Source organism: Leuresthes tenuis, unplaced genomic scaffold (genome assembly GCF_036924035.1).
Source record: "Leuresthes tenuis unplaced genomic scaffold, fLeuTen1.0.hap1 SCAF_22, whole genome shotgun sequence".
Classification (NCBI taxonomy): Eukaryota; Metazoa; Chordata; class Actinopteri; order Atheriniformes; family Atherinopsidae; genus Leuresthes; species Leuresthes tenuis.
Genome location: NW_027325376.1, coordinates 18,971,887 through 18,990,215, shown reverse-complemented (window position 1 = coordinate 18,990,215; position 18,329 = coordinate 18,971,887). Strand labels below are relative to the sequence as shown.

The 18,329-nt window shown below is 36.7% G+C and overlaps 1 protein-coding gene across 5 annotated transcripts in view; it reads left to right on the top strand.

Annotated features, from left to right (window-relative positions):
* The window catches only part of nrxn2b (neurexin 2b), a 634,570-nt gene that overhangs the window by 194,030 nt on the left and 422,211 nt on the right, over positions 1-18,329 (top strand). The window lies entirely within an intron of this gene.

Sequence of the window (18,329 nt, the reverse complement as noted above, 5' to 3'; positions counted from 1 at the left end):
ATGATGCCAATGCTGATTGACAGTTTTGGACTGAGGCTAGACTGCATGACCTTCAGTTGGACCCTTGGGTAGAGTGCATGGCAGTGCGAGGTGTGTGGCAGAGTTGGTCCCTATGTCCTCAGTCCGAGATCGATTGGAGGTCAGCTTTGTGTTTCCCAGGCGATTCACGCCTCGTTACTGGCAGCCTCACTTAGAGAAACTGACAGGTCACGTCAATTGCCCAGAGATCTTCCATTTTACTATGCAGTGATAACACACTGCTAGTCAGACACATAAAAATATAAGAAGTTAGTGCAGTTACATTTAGAGCACCTTTGCAATACAGAAATGGATTTAACAGTACAGCTTGTACTGCAAAACAAAAATGATCAGAGAACACAATAGAAACTTCTGTTAGATTAACTGTAAGAATGCACAGCTTTAACAATACTGTACGACTTGAAGCAAATGCATCTGAAAGTTGAATATGACCATGTAAATAACGTTAAATCTGTTGTTTTCTCTCCCTCCTCCGAGCTCAACAGTCGACCTTGACTTAAATTTGTCTAACTGAGTGTGGTATTTACAAGCAGGACTTGAACAGTGTGGGCTGGCTCTGGCATCCCCGCCTGTGAATCTGTAATGAAAACACAGATCATCACCGTATGGCATTGCACAGTATGACACAGTGTGTGCCATATCTTCCTAATGCACAAAAGGGAACAGTACTGTGGTACATTGCTGAGAGAGCTGTCTATTGATCGTCTTTAAGCTTTGGTTTTTAAACCATTATGTTCATATAACAAAGAGCGATCTGACCCACTTGCATTTAGCAAAATTTGTGTTCTTTCACATTGAGATTAAAAATGAAACACACCTTAACCATCATAACTGAATGCCAAACCCTAAATCCAACTATTACGTTATTCTAAGTCAAAAATCACTTTGAACCTGTTGTAACAAGATTGCTGTCCCCACATTTACATAATCTCCCCATAAATTGGTGTGCAATCAGATTTTTGCCACACGCACTAAGAAATGATAGATAACGGAAAAAATGTCAGATTTCATTTTAGTTTAGTTACACATGTAATAAGATGCTTTATATGCATTGGTGAGTAGTAACAATGATAATGGCAGTAATAATTCCTGACTAAAGACGTGCCCTGTGACTATTAATGTTTTCCAATCTGATGGCAAAATATTATTTCATTAACACAACCGAGTAGAAGTGACGGTGAGGATCGACAACTGTTAGCGCAATGAAAAAAATGACAGTTAAAATGTCAGTTAGAGAAGACAAAAGCAAATGTGCAGAAGAGACCTGGAAATTGTTTGTATCGCTAAACAACGAAACAATATCAGCTGGAAAGTCTTCAACAACTTTTCTCACTATTTTTCCAAGTTGAAAGGATTCATTGGGCTGTGCAACAACAACAAAATAAAACAGAAAAGGCACATATTCAAAGGTGCCTCATAAGCAATTATGAAGTTCAGGCACTCAAATGCTCCTTACTATTAATCAGAAAAGACTTCACCCCAACCCCATACTGAACTGAATTTGTACTCCTTATTTTAAAGGGAGCTTAATTCAATGTGGCCCTCTGGGAATTAATCTTTAGACAGTGTGGTCACGGGCTGGAAATTGGATACAGGTCAGGTTTTTACATGTTGTAATTAAGGTCACTTGGGGTGGTGGTAGTGGGGGATGTAATATAGCAAAAGAGAGGGAGAGGCATATTGTATACTCAGCTAGAGCATCGGAAGGAGGTATAAGAATATAAGTGGGAGAGTTTAATTGTGAAATAGAGTAATAAGCATAAGAACAATGACCAATTTTTAAGGAAGAAAAGAAGTGTCAAAGCATCACAAATGAGACTTGCTGATTAAAAGATTTTCATAGTAAATTGTAATGAATGCATTTTTTCTAATTAGATCAACTCTAATCTGCACTGTCATTCAATTACAATATTAATTTTCAAATCATAGTGTGTTTTTTTTATTTGCATAATACTGTTGAGCGCTCAAAATTCACCTCATTTTGCACTATTTCCTAAAAAAAGATATTTTGCACCTTTACGGCAAGCCTTTTCAGTGACGCAGTTCACATCACTGAAAAGAAACAAAGAAAACGTCACTTTTTCTTCTTATTTTTATTTTGCCCCTTTGAACATGTGGAAATAGAAAATTGAAGAAATTTGGGATAAGAACTTCTTGGGTTACAACCTTTGCTTAGTGATATCAAATACAGCATAAGAGCGTGAGATTTAGAATGCCACAAACCAAACCCAAGCCCCCTGCGTCTGTCTTTAACCCTTCCTCTCCAGTGGGCCAAAATCAGGTAGTCATGGTACTGATGAAGACAGACTGTGGGAGGGGGGGGGGGACATTGAGATATGTACATTAGGTGATGAATATAACAGAGGAATAAGTGAACAATGAACTCCAGCTTTCAACCCATCACTCTTCTACGACAGGGAATCACAGGAATATAAAAACCATTGTGCTCTATAACACCTCATCTAGTTCTTGTCTACACTGGGATGCTATACTTTCCTACTCAGTGAGACAGTACGGAGGCAGTTATAAATCCCTTGAGGGATCAGGAATTGGCTCACATAACATCAAAGGGAATCGCACACTCAGAATTAATCATCCCCCTCTATGATACAGTTATGTATATCCACACTTATTGAGATGAAGTCTTATTATTACAGCAGGGCAGCAATCTGGAAATGCTTTAAAATGGACTGATTTCAGTCATAATGCCTGACATATGTAGCAGTCAGAAGAATATGTGAAAGAGAGCAATTTGGCTGTGCTGATATACACTTATGCGTGACTGTTTTTCCAAAGAAATGGACATAGATGAAGCTTGGGAGCATGTGCACAGCACAAAGGCTCGTTTGAGTCAAGTTGAGTGTATACATGCAGAGTGATTTGATTCCCAACCATACTAACTGGGTGTTTTAACCCAGTTTTGATGCTCAATTTTGTGCAGTTTTTAAAGTCTCATTTTGACTGGATGAAAAAAACAATTAAATTTTTTTCTTTGTTTAACCACTGTTTATTAATTTTTTTAATTAAGCTTGCTGACATTTTAGAAGGCACAATTCTATTTCAAAGACGCTTGCATTGGAACTGTCTAAATCAAAAGCAATACCTTTAACAAAAGGAAACTATCTCAGCCCTGAAAGACCCTGCAGTAACACCATTGACCAATTTAACTTACATGTTTAAGGGCTGTGTGGCTTTTTAAAAGCTGTGCGGTATTCTTTTTGCCATGAAGCAACATGTATCCTGAGCCACTGTCTGAATCTTTTTAAATGTTCCCATTAATTCAAAATAAATAGATAAAATCCTCAAAACTAAAAGAAATGCCCGGTTTTGCATTGTGCCTGACTTTGAGATGAAAGTATAACAAAGTAATTGCTTGAAAGATTAATATTATTAATAATAATAATACAGAGGGCTTAAGTTATATTCCTGGAATTACAGTTTGAGTGAGGTTACGTAATGATGAATTGAGTACTTGAGTAGTTGAGTAGTAGTGCTCTTTTATTGCACACTATCTGGACTAACTGGATGAATACTTTTACTAATGTAAAAGTAACAATAATCTAACAAAACAGGTATGAAACAGCACAATATTGACTGCTGCAACAAGAAGAACTTAGAAAATGCTCAAACGCATGTTGGGAAGGCTCCGCCCAGATTCTCCCCAAAACACTACAATGAAAACAGCCTACAGCAAGTCTGAATTAAACATATTTTCATACAACAAAGTGTACAAGATTTTCAGGAAATACGAAGAAAGTGTATCCTTCCAATGAAGAGCAAATCCTTATTCAGATGGGAGAACAGTGAGAAAAGGCTCCAGCTGGAGAAAAATATACATATTGATGTTATGCGCTTTTGGCTGCATCATGTCTTTGACATGCATTCATAAAAAGCACCAGACTTCTGTGTACAGGTTAATGGCCTCATATAACAGCAAGTTTAGTTGCATAGAGAACTCTTAAATTTGCCACAGCAACTTTAATTTGAACATATTTAATTAATACATACTGCATTTTCACTGCAGACAGCTCATGTATTAATGACGGCTACGTTCCACTGCTCACCAAACATGAGCACCTTTACACTTACGTGTTGTGTCAGGTCTTAATGGATGAAAAGAGCATCGTCATCATTCATTTCAACTTGTTTCGCCCTCTGTGACTAATTAAAATATTGTCCATAAAAAAAGGTGCTGTGCACTGCTCTAAATGTAACATAAAAGCAATGGTTATAATACATTGTGTATGAAGATGAAAGAACACACTTCTAGATGTAGACGTGTTTTTCATTTCTGGCAATTTAATATTCAATTCAATTCAGTTTATTTATATAGCGCCAAATCATAACAAATGTCATCTCAAGGCACTTCAAAAATACAGTCCATTCAAGCCAATGTCCATTCAAGCCAAAGCCAGTGTTCAATTAATTGTAATCATAATCCAGTCAAATCCAATCAATTAAATTCAAAATTAGTCTGATTCATACATACAGAGTCAATTCAAAAACAATTACCTATCTAAGGAAACCAACAGATTGCAACGAAACTTCTCTTCAGTCCAATGTCCTGTCCTGAGCGTGCATGAGGCGACTGTAGAGAGAAACGACTCCCTTTTAACAGAAAGAAACCTCTGACAGAACCAGACTCAAGAAGGGTGGCTATCCGCCTCGACCAGTTGGGGACAGGAAAGAGGGGACAACAAACACTACAACACCATTCAAATGATTCCTGTTGAGAGAGGAAAACGCAAGTTAATGAGAACAGTAATGCCAAATGTACATGTCATATGAGAATTGAAACAGGGGAAAAAAGAGAGCAAAGTGAGAAAATGTGTGACATAAGAGGCCCCCCAGCAGTCTAAGCCTATAGCAGCTTAACTGTGGGATATTTCAGGGTCACCTGAGCCATCCCTAACTATAAGCTTTGTCGAAAAGGAAAGTTTTAAACCTAATTGTAGTTAGAGATGATGTCTTCTTCCCAGACATATACTGGTTCCACAAGAGAGGTGCCTGATAACTGAAGGCTCTACCTCCCAGGGGCATAGGACCAAATTCTGGGACCTATGCACAAGCAGCACCCTTTGGGACAGTTTCTGAAACTGACATTTCACAAGTTAGTTTGTTTGCCAGCCTATCCTTATGAACCTATGACACTGACCCTGCTAAGTTACGCTATTAGCCTGATTATGTTATGGCCCAATAATAAATATCAATTAAATTTTTGAATTAGTATACTATTGCAATGGTGTGGTAGGCTATGCAAAAGAAAAAAGAAATAGTCTTAGATTACAGATGAGGCATTGTGTTATTTTTAATTTTGTGTTATGCAGTTTTTAGCACTGACAATCACGGTGTTATTGAAGCATTTTATAAACACAGGAGTGCATTTATATAGGCTATTTGCTTTCACATTTGGGCTTACCTTTTCACCGGCACCTTAAAAAGCCCGGTGAAGGTGGACTAAACTATTTTGTGCAAGGGGTGAGGGTGCCTGTACTGAGACACTATTTGTAGGCTGGGACACAAAATTCAATCTATCAGTCAACAGATTTATTTACCAAAAACATTAAATTAGTTAACTAATCATTAGTTAGCAAAATTTACTGTGATCTTTAAATCATATTGGTAGTGAAAAGAAATTAAGTTCCAAATTCCAATATAGCAAAGGTGTGATGATTCATCTTCATACACAGTGGATGTTCATCACTTAATGGCTAATGGAGGTTGACATTTGGTATTTGCTAAGAGCACAAAATACACTGACACTTTACTTTTTAGCTTTATGGGTTAAGTACTGAATTTTTATTTTCTTTTTAAATTTATTTGATCATTAATCCTAAATTGGAACCTATGAGTGTGATGAAATCGATCTTTGCCGGTGGGAGCTGAGATAGCTTAGCATTTTGTATTAGCTACAGTCTGAATTTCTCTCCAAAGAGAGAACAGATGACTCACAGTGACCTTGTCCTCCAAATGACTCAGTGTGGGTACTGATCAAAGCAACCTATCTTATCTCCAAATGGGCCTAATTGGGCAGATGATTTGAGTAGTGAGAGGTTTTCACAGGAGGTTCAATGAACCAAAATAATTCTCTTGTTCAGATAAGAAGTGCTTTCAGTGCATTTGCTCTGCTCTGTCAAGGTGAACTGTTCAATAAGCCAGACAACCAAGAACCTTATTGATGTTATCTGTTATTCATGGGCTTTCATTTTAAAAATAAATATTTGCTCATTTTAAAATGGTCTTGAAACATTGCAACCCTTTTTTCTTTGTTGCATAAAGAGCAGATGAGTAGTTGTAAAGACCTAAATTACATCTTTTTTAGACAATACATACATTCTTGCAAATTAACTAGAAAGCAGATGTAAGGTGTTGCCAACTAAATATTTTACACTGGGCACCTTTCTCCACCTCAATTCTGCCCCTTCCTAATTTAAACAATTCACAGGACGATGGGTGTTTTTTATGCTCACCGCAGCATATGAACAGAGGCAACGGAGCAAGTGGAACAACATTAAAGCCTCTTGTTTGAAATTTCAGAGCCACATTGCAGGTAAAGGGGTTGTGAGGAGTGTGAGGAGAATAGGACTTTACGTCAAAGGCTCTGATCCCAATCATAACTAATGACTAAATATCACCAGAGTTGAGAACCTTCATGGTTGAACATATTTTTAACTGAGGCCATACAACAAATTACAGGCACACTTTAAAATAACCGAAAAGGTTGAAGATAAAAGTCAGAATGGAGACCTGACTTTTAATAAAGAAAAAAAAAGAAAAACTGAGGAGTAGGACACACTGAAATATGCTGTTCAGTAGAAGAGAGGTCCTTTTTTTGGTGATATTATATTAGTGGAGAACAAAAGAGGTTCAAGTTATAGGCCTGCTGAAACATTTCCGTGAAAAAGATATAGCTATCTCTGTGTGTTCACACTGCACTAGCACTGACTCTGGCACATAAGAACCAGCCCTGACAGTAGTGGAAGCTCTCAAAAGAACAGGCTGAGAGACACTGGGATTTTGGACAACTGTTTGAGAAATTATGTTAATATGTCAATATTTTTAAGCACCGATACTCACATGCACACTTGTGACAGTTTTCATTGTCACCCAGTTTGTTTAATCAACTACATTTGCTCTTGGAAGAAAAAAACACGTCCTTAATAATGATATATAAGGATAATAGCGCAGATCAATATATCTAAGACACGTACAAACATAATGGACAGTGGGCTCTGAAAATAATGCATAATAATTCACTCACACCAAAATATAATTGAATAAATGGAAAAAATTATTTTTGCAAAGTCATGCAGCTGATTGCTTACTTTAGATCCCTTAAAGTACCCACAGTTTGCTTTAATGACAGCTTGAGATGCTGTTGGCATTCTGTCAACCAGTTTCATGAGTTTATTCCCTTTAATGCTTTTCAGTCATCAGGTATGTCTTGTCGAAAGTTAATTAGGGAAGTTTTTGCTTTCTTAATGTCCAATCACTGGGTAAGGGCAAACATAATTGTCCTATACAAAAGCAATTTGAAAAAAAAACATTGTCTTATACATGTCTTAAACCTGTATCTGCAAAACAAAATCCACACGGTGGTCGCCTCACAGCGAGAGGGTTCCAGGGGCCTGGGGCCTTTCTGTGTGGAGTTTACACCCTGGACAGTTTACACGACCTGTCCAGGGTGTACCCCACCTCTCGCCCAATGACTGCTGGGATAGGATCCAGCCCCCCCGCGACCCGACTGACGGATTAAGAGGGTACAGAAAATGGATTGATGGATAATTTCAGGCAACAAAACTACTCGGATAGGTTTATGAAAAAGTCATTGTTTAGGAAGGCTGAAGGGTACACTACATTGTGTTAAAAGCAAATCATTACAAAGCAAGTCACTCACGCAAGACTTTACCATAATTATTAGTTTGCTTTGATAGAATTTTTTTCCCCCATCTACCATTGCAACTCAGAAAGCTCTCCGCTGCTTCTCTTGGCATTGACTTAGATTTTAAAAGCTGATATTTAGTCACAATGTAATATATTCAGACTGTTCCATTAAAGATAATATATTTGTGCCTTAAACTTTACTTTACCTTATTTGGTATCATAAGATAAATTAATATTCAAAGCAAGAGCCGGCAAACAACCTTAAAGACACTCACATTCAGCTAAAGTGAAAGAAGTGCACTCATGTTATATATATATACACTATAAGAAATAGACAACAAGGAAAACTGAAGTCTACATTACCCACAGCAAGCCCAAACTTCTTAAGAAAGTTAAAAACTTGGTTTTAACCTGAGGCGGTCTTTTAGAAATCAATATTATCGCTGATAATTTAATACTCGTGTGCATGGAAGGGGGTAGATGATTTAACATTATTTGTTATGATAGGGCATTTATATGTTTTGTGTGGACAGACTTGTGGAGACTTAATTCTGGGACAAAACAGAATATTATATTTAATCAGAATACTGGGAAAAGCACAGTATGGCAACTTTAAATTTCAGTTTTTAGATATACAGATCAATCTAACAGAAGGTGTCGAGAGGCACTGCTGTACAGCACTTAAGAATTCTCACACTGGTGAAATAGAAAAACTAAATTGACTTCAAGCCTTTGAAGGAGAGGCAGATCACTTCTCTATCAAAGGCACATATTTACTTGAATTCTGAAACTAATTTCCACTTTAAGTTATTGGATTTGCATCTACATTTAACTCATTTCTTTTTCAAAGAACAGTCACCACAGTGATAGGAGGTTTATTTCCTACTGTGTGCAACTTAAGGAGATTTGGGTCAGTGCGTACTCTACTCTACTTATCCAATAATTCTTGCCCTGCATCCATTTTATTAATTATTCAGTTTCTACCCTGCTGCTTCCCCACCCTACTGCAATATCCTTGGCTTCAGGATTAACTCATGAAGCTCACAGTTTTTAACATTAGCTTTTTCTTGACTTATCAGGGCTTATAATTGTTGTATTAAACAAATTATAAATGCTTATAATCAGCATTTATAATTGTTTAAAACTGGTCAAACACACCTCGTTAGGTTGCAACTATCTGCTTTTTAAACCCACTTCTTTGTTATACCACACCCCCGTTTTCATTTTCATCTGTACCCAATATTCCTTTACCTGGATTAAATTCATCAGTCTTTGGCAAGTGACTGTGGTAATTTGTAATGAAACATCTATTATTAATTTTGACCTAGAGAAAGTGTAAAGTAAGAATTCATCGAAAGCAAATATGTAGGTTATGTTGAAAGAGTTGAACCATTTCCAAAAAATATTAAGACAAATTAAGCAGTTGCTTGAAGAAAGATCATACAGACCAGTTAAGGACATTTGATTGGAAACCACTTGTAATCCTACCATCATATAGTTTTAATACTGTCCCAACTGTCTGAGACATCCTGAGCAAAAAAATCAAGGCTACAATGACATAACAATACAATGAAATAACACCACTGGTAGTCAGTTGTTACAGTTAAAATCACTTTTGCCTGGCCAATTAATTGGGAGATTAATCTAATAATACTAATATTAGGTGAACTATTCAATGAAGCAGCAATCACAGAACATTAACTTGGGTAAAATATTGAAGCTTTAGTCGAATCACATCTAACCGAGCAGGCACACTAATCATAAAGGAACAGAGGAGGCCTTGATGTCAGGCCATTCCAGCATTTACAACTACCCTTTTTAACCCTGCACAAAGCAGCCAAACATTCAGAAATGTCGCTGCTTAGTCAGACTCGGGAGAGGCTTCAAAGTGTCCTTCATATCACCATTTTATGCCTTTGCAAGCACAAGTAACACTTTGATAAATTCTCTCTCTTTAAAAAGTAGTTTCTTTATACTACTCCCTTTTCCTTTGTCCATGTTCTCTTTTCCAGACATTCAACCATTTGAAGAGGGAACTATAGAAAAGAGACTGTGATATTTGTTCTGTTCCATGCAGTTTAATTTTTTTTCCATTTGTTTTAAAAGTAGTCAGATGTTTTTAATGTCCGCCAATAATACGAGCACTGCTTCATGCTACATAAATGCACCCAAAATTGAAGGATGTCATGTCATTTTGAATATGGAAAAGTGGATTACGGGAAACAAACAAAAAAAAAAGTCTGTTTTGGGATTTTGACTTCATAGAGAATGTGAAGAAATGGTACTGCAAGTTGTATGCTGGGACATTAGCACCATCTTGTGAGGAATGCTCTCCCATCGCCTCCATTTAAGACCACTGTCGTCTGGTTGTATCTTTTGTTTGGCTGAAAATGGTCAAATCCAGTGGAAAAGAAAATTGAGCGCTACAAAAATAATGGGAGAGAGGATAGACCTTACCTGTCGTCATATAACTGTACCACTGAATAGAAGATCTACTGATCAACAAACTAGTATTGTGCCCTAATCCGATCCTCAGAAAAATTAGAAACCAATTATTTGGCTAATTTGATAAAGTAAACAAGTTTTAACACTACCAAATATATTCAGTGATGGTTTGATTATATGAAGTCATGTGCTGTATTTTTTTGAGCCACTGTATTGACAATAAATGTGTGTTTTGATATTGAAACAGGCGAGAAATAACATGGCTTCCAAACTGACATGTGACGTGAACTTAGTGTTTCCTTTAAATTTGATCTTTTCTCTCTATGCAATCTCTTTTATAGTATGTATTTATCTATATTACACATTTTAAAACCAAGATTCCAAAGTGTTTTACATTTAAAAAAATGCAGACAGTAAAGACAACATTAGAGGCAAGTGTATCAAGAAAAATACCAAAGCAATGTAAACTGTAAAGAAAAAAAGAAAATTCAAGGCAAAGATACGAATAAAACGGATAAAAACAACGTGACTAATGCATCACATGGTCTTGGTAGCAGGCAGAAAATGCACATTGTTCTTGTGGAGACTCTAATGGCAAATTAGGGAGGCACTTTGGTATTTTGCATGTGAAAACGACAAAGTGTTTAATGAAATCTGCAGTAAAATGTAGATGATTTTCAGTGACAGTTTTGAGAATGAGGAAAAGAAACTCATTCAAGAATCTTGAAAAATAAGTAACTCTGTTCCTGTAAGCCTTTAAAATCTTCTTCATTGTGGTGAAATACAATCTTAATGATGAAGCATCTTGCACAGAACTACTTTGTTTACGACAGTATGTAGCTTTAATGTATGTTTAGTACAACCTCAAACCAGAAAAAAAGAATTGATATTAAAAATGCAATGTAAAAAAGAAAAAGGTTAAAAAATTAATTAATTAAATATACATTAATTGTTAATATATATTGATTTTGTACACGTCAGGTATGTAACACATTCTAAAATGAGTTGAGACAGTGATGCTTTTACCGCTATTTTAGATGTTTTAGGTTTGATTTTTGCCCTGTTCTTTCCGTAAGGGTTTATCTTCATTGCATCTGGTTTTGTTTGTTTATACTATATGTGTGTATATAGCCAAGGATCACTTGACATTGGATGAGAGATATGGGTTGAGGAGAGGAAAAAGGGATTTGGTGAATTACCAGGCTGCGGTCTCAGCATAGAGTCCATCGGATTAGTGAAAAGACCTGGGTCCAGGAAAGAGAATCTTTGTGTGTGTATGTGAGAGAGAGAGAGAGTCGTTGGTCAAATAAGACTCGAAAGAACCACCAAACAACGAAGAGGAAAAGAGCCATATCAAAGGGGATCACGCTCAAGGTCACTAAGAGTGTGATGTGTGGTATGTCAGTTGAAATAACTGCACTGTGACACAGTTTAGCACCTTTTAAAGTCATACCACATTACGGAGTGCATGTTTGAATTTAAAATGAATAACATAAGAGACGGGCGAGTTAAACCTCACTGTAGCTAGTCCTTTTTATTAAAGTTGACATAAAAAAGTGTTTAAGAGCATATGGTTATGTGTCTAAAGTGACTGCAAACTCTGATGTGACACAACCATGTCACAGAGGTCTAAAAATAGATTTAATTAGGTGAGTCTTTTTGGTGTGCAGGGCAGGGCAGATTCTGACCAGGGTATCTAATAGCTGCACACACCCAAGCTGTTACGAGATCCAACTGATTGAGTCACAAATTAATTTTCTGTTCTGTTTTTGTGAGCAGTGTGAAATGAGCAAATGCAATGCAAAATCTGGAAAATGATATCAGAGCAAAAATAGCTATATCACATATGAATGCTTATATGGCACAAAATCACAACAAATGTCATCTTGAGGCACTTCAAAGATACAACTCATTGTAATACAATATTAACTTTTATATCCTATCCTATACTAGACATAAAGAATAAAGATGTGACCAGCAAATATAAAAAAAAATTCTGTATTTATCATCATTACATTAGCATAGAAACCTAGTGAGGAGCAATACTCAGCCAACCTTTCTTTAAGGTGTTAAAACTTGTTTGCATAACTTCAGACTCACCGTTCCTGGTTAATTCACTATATCTTTACTTGAACTGTACTGACCTCTGAACCACATGACCTGTGTTATTTACGTCACTTGCCACTTTATCTATTCATGTGAACCTATATTATTTGAGCTGATATTAGTTCTTGAAAATCAAACAGCACTCGGCTTGTCATATTCTGCCAGGATTGTGCTAAGAATGCACATATGTCAAATAAAGCTGTACTGTAATCACACAGCCAGACAGCCCGTGGATCAGCGGACAAACAGAAATTGCAATGACGTAAAACTGTGACACTATTACAGCATTATTTTTAAGCTAGGTTTCCCTGTTGTTGAAAGTATTTATCATAGGTTTGCTAAAATCAGGTACTTGTTGTTCAGTTAACAACTTTGCATGTAACAGTTTATAAGCAATTATTTGCAGTTGGTTAGAGCATAATTTCATCAAATGGACTCCCCTGGAGTGAATGGCTGCAAATCTTTTAGAAGGTGTCAACACTGTGACATTTGGCTGTGTTTTTCATGATATGATCTTAAATAATCAGTCCACCTTCAGTGTCTGAATTTTGCTTTCCACTGTAAAGCCTAACAGACTCACACCTTCTGTGGAATTGTTTCGTGACCTAACTAATAAATGCTCAAAACCAACGCCATCTGTGTCCTTAATAGCTAATGATATCCTTTCTTTAATGTGATATCGCTGGAAGGTCATGTGTTTAAGTTGGTAAAAATCATCTGTACCAGAAGTTGCTCTGTAAATGTAACAGCTGCTGCTTTGCCACCGCCGCCCTTAGATTTATTACATTCTCATGTGTCCTGCTGCGTTTAGATGGCTAACCTATGTGTGACAAACCTGATACCAGTTCATCACAGATTCTTGATACCATCATTCCCTACATTTCAGTGTCAAACTTAGAACACCCAGCAGGGGATTTTATACACTTTATCTGTTTGTGATAATGATATATTGAATCAAATATTTTGCTTTCTTGTTAATTCTTTAGCATCACAGTTCTTTATTTATAGTAATACTTATTATGTTATTATTATATAACACTTTATTTATCATAAGAAAAATAGATTATATTTCTTATCTTTTGAGGCTTTGCATAAGTAGTCACTGTCTCTGAACCTCCTACTTGGTATTGTTTGGTGTTTCTCATTAAAATGAAGCACTTTGGAATGAGCCAACTGTTTATATCATTTTAGCTTAGTACGTGGAATCAACTAGTAATAAGAGTTTGATCTAGACCAAATTCCAACAGTTTTTTCTTGTTTGCAGCTTGTTTGCATTGCTGCTATTTGATTCTTGTCTGTAGAAAATTAAATTAAAGTATCTGCAATTCTGGACTGTCACCTTTGTGTGAGAATATGAGAATAGATCTCAGCACATGGACTCTCAGGGAAATCATTCTCCCTATCCACGTACTTTCCTTACCTCAGAAGAAACTTTAAAACAAAACTGTTATTCACATTGCAAGCAACCTCACTGGGACAATTTTTAAATGCAAATTCATGTCAGTTGACAGAGGCATGGGGGGTGAGATGAAATATTAACAGTGACGCATTTTAAGTTGGAGTCATGTTAAGTTGAAGTTTATCACTGAATTCATTGATTCCTGCTGTGGTGTTTATACAGTTGCCTCACACTGTTTGCACTTGCATTTTTCAGAAGTATCAGCTCTGAAAGCATAAAATCAGTTTTTATTTGTGAATACAGCTTATTCTTAAAAGGAGTTTGCTAAATTAAAGACATTGGAATGAAAACTCTTCAGCATTGTTTTACACACATTATTCTAGATTAACCTGTGGTTTTCAACCTTTTTGGTTTAGGCTTTAATTTTCTAACAGTTCTACCCTCCTGACAGGGGGTAGACAGACTAATTACTGACAGCAGTCATCTCTTACCCAGTTAGATTTAGTGTCCCTGCATTGTATGAAAAACACACTAAGTTTATTTACATGATCTCCATATCCAGCATCTACAACTGCAACATGCTGCTTGCACATTGACTGTTGAGTATCTAATGATGTCACATTTACTAATGCAGCATTGAAGAGGATCTAACAAGTATTTTGGCTTTAATACTTTATTCACATTGATGAAATGATCAAATGATTAAATCTTAATCTTCACCAGTTAATGTGTTCTGTAGATATATATATTTTTTTAAAATATTCCCTTTTTGTCTTTTGATCGAACAAACTAAGGCAATCCTCTAACCAATTTTACACTTAACTAGCAGGTGTATCAGTACCACTGTGTGTCCAGGCATGCCACCCCAGTAAGTCAGTGTTTAGTGACATTTTTTCATCATTTCAATGCTATTCATTACGCCAGTTATTCCTGCAATGGGAATTGAGAGACTATAAGAGATAAAAGATAATGTATTATTATAAAATATGGATGCACACAGGGATTTTGATGCTGAAGTAAGCAAAGATATGCAGTACACGTACATCCACAAAACAGAACGTCTTGAAAGCATGAGCATGATAGGCTTAAAAATGATAAGGAAAGGATAAGGATCAGGAGAAATATTGTCCATCTGAGAGAAATCTCTCTGGTGGGAAGACAAAAAGTGGAAAACGGGGCTAATGTGTAAATTGAAAATCAGTATTAGTTAAGAATTGTGTAACTTTTACTTATTATTAGTGAGAATGATATGGACTAGTATCAGAATGGGACGGCAGCAATCCGGGGCTTCAAAGACAGTAAGAATACTACTGACAAAAAAAATTGCATGAATGTGTATTAAATACATCTGCTCTTCAAAAAGTTTCAATATATTCAACATAGGGAAGGAAAAAAACAACAAGCTAAAAGAAAAAGTACTCATTATTATTTTAGTCAAGTATTTAAATTTCAGTTTGTTGGATCAGTTGCTGGATGCTCAATATGTGTTTGTATGTCCTACCACACCATTGACTGAAGATATTCATTGTCAGAAGGTCACAGTCTGTACAACTCTCTTCATGGCCTTTGAGGGTTGGCTCTCCATCCAGCTCACAGGAATCTTTCCTCTTTGATGGATGTTCTTGCAGGAGATTCATCTCAAGACCAAATTCCTGACGTAAAGACAGACCACATGTCTGCATAAAAAAACAGATAAGCAGTTTGAGAAATTATGAAAATGAAACCTTAATTCTAAAATCTGTCCCAGCAACAGCCAACAGCTCTCCCTACTGTGTATAGTCTGGTCATGTTGCATTAAGTTAATTAATGATGGGATAATTAACTACTCGATTTCATAGTGAAGTGGACTTTTTTATATTTTCTCTTCTCAAATTAAACAACTGAGCAGACCTTCTAGGATGAAAAATATTAAAAAGTAAGCCTGCTCCATTTGGCAGGGAACATAAAGCTGAACTGGGCTTTTGTTTGCCTCATGTCTGTATCAGTTAAAATACACACAAAGGTCAGCTACATAACTAGCAAAACTAGTTTTTGTTGTAGATTTTCTGATTTGCAGATTAAATTGAAGTGTGTATTTTGCTATTTTTTTATTATCGCAAAATTGACTTGTGTATGCAGAAGAGCAAGACAACTCAAAGGAGAGTTCTTTCTTTTTTCTATTTGTTCCTTTGAAACCCTGAAAAACACACTTGCATGGTTTGCCCTCCACTTACCCTTGTTGTCATGGCTCGTGTACTGTAGGTGTGTGTGTTGCATGGGTAGAGGGTTTGATAGCTTGGCAGTGCTGACTGAGAAATGTGGATCGTGCGGTAAGATATGAAAAGTAAACCGACAGCAGTCGGGGGTCACAGTTTCTGAGAGGGAAAAAAAAACAGGGAAAAAAAATAGGGTGGTTAACTGTAATTTTTTACTATGTGTTGACCAATGTAATGTGGCTAGGCTTACACGAGCCTCCACTGCCCCACTGTTTGCTTGTACGCTGCAGCTTACCACCTTTAATTCATACAGTATGTTTGAGTATTACATTTCTGCTGCGATCCACAGATATCTGCTGGTCATTACAGACGTTATGTCTCTTTCTCTGGATACTATCAACTCTCAATGTTATAGCCTCTCTAAAATACGATTACCCCAACTCTCTGTCCCACACTGTGAGGATGGCTGCGATAACCTTTTATTTTTTGACAGTTGCCATGACACTGTATTACATAGGGGAAGGTATTCTTTTTTGTACATCTTTATTTCTCTTATCTTGTGAAGGCTGTGGCCAGTGAGAAAAGAAGAGGCATGATGGATAAGATATGTTTGATCAACTATCTCTTTATATCGTTCCACCATCTCCGCCTCCTTGTCTCGCACACATAGACTCACTTTCTTCTCTTTTATTGGCTATGCTCTGTGTTAGAGCATGTTTTTTCTGCCAATGGGAACAGGGCAGCTGATGCCGCTTGGGGGCATGGATACACCAAATCCAGGATATTAACAAACTAGGCCTGGGAGACTGAGGAGTATTGATCGTGTTCATTCCTCTGACACCTTTTCTATGGCCGCTTTCATCCACTATTGTGGACACTTAAGCTCTTTCTCAGTTTGTGTGCTCTTGGACCTTAGATCAAGAACATGACTGGCACTGCAAGAAAAAGCACCCCACACTCCATCTGTTCTGACTTGGACTTTGAATGTAGGAATCTTGTCCGTATGATGGCAGCCACCCGGGGCCACTTTGTTTTTTTTCTGGCACTGTAATAAGTGAATTCTAAGGAGCAGCTTATTGGGTTGAGGTTTTCTGCTGACACAATGCTTTTGAGAGAGCTCACCAATGATATTCTTGCGTGTCTTCAAGTAAAAGCATCAAACACACAACAGAGCAGGGCATAAACCAAGTGGAACATTGGCAATCTTCAACAACCATTGTGCTCATTTGCTACAGTGTAGCATCAATATTTAACCCTACATTATGGCTCAATATTTCAATATGAAACGTAACCGTGATTTCCCCTTTTTCTTTTTGAGGGATCGAGTAATTGTGGAAATATAAATGCAAGAAGTTTGAAGGGGTGGTCCTTTGAATGTCTTTACATTTTGCTCATCCCGCCTGCCTTTTTCCTTATTATTTCAGTGAGTTAGCGTCTCATGTTGGTTTTATTAGACACCATTCCTTTTCTGTTTGCACAAACCCTGACTTTTAAGTTGGAGCTTCGGGATGGTTTTTCTACGCTCAAATTATACAATCATCCTCTAAAATCATCTGTCAATCTTTGGTCCGCATAAGCACTGATTAACATATGTCTACCGCAAGTAAAAAAAAAAAAAGAAAAAATAATTTTTTGTTTTAAGATTTAAACACATTTTTATTATCATTATTGTGATGTACAATTAGAATTAGTTGATATTGATAAATTGCACAATAAAGAGCACTGCAAGGGCTCACATTTCAGCACAATACTGACTTATCAATAAGCAGATCCTGCATTCAGGAGCAGTTAGTCAATTGGTTCTGTTTAGTCCTGTTCTCATTTCTTTTTCCTCCTTTTCCATGAGATTTAGAAGTTTTTAGGCCAAATAAAAAAATAAAAAAATAACCAGGCATCAGTGGCAGTAAGCAGAGATAACAAGAGAACAGCTCTCACAAAGTGGTGCTCACCCAGCAGGCAACACTGCGTGTCGTACCTTCACATTCTGACATTTTCTATGTGGTGCAAAGTCTGGTTAACCATCATATGTTGATGTACCGTGCTACTCCCTCAGCAGGTAACAGGAAGAGGTGTGTCAGCCCTACTTTGTGATGCTGACCCCGATTGCTTCTTGTGTTTTTTATTTAAAATACGTTGCTTTTGTTTGATAAAAAGTTTTGATAATGTGTTGTTTTGAAAGTCACAAATATGTGGTAAATGTGCCAAGAGTTTTAACGAATTCCACAAAACTGCCTTTTTGAATGAGATTGAGTACAAGGGTT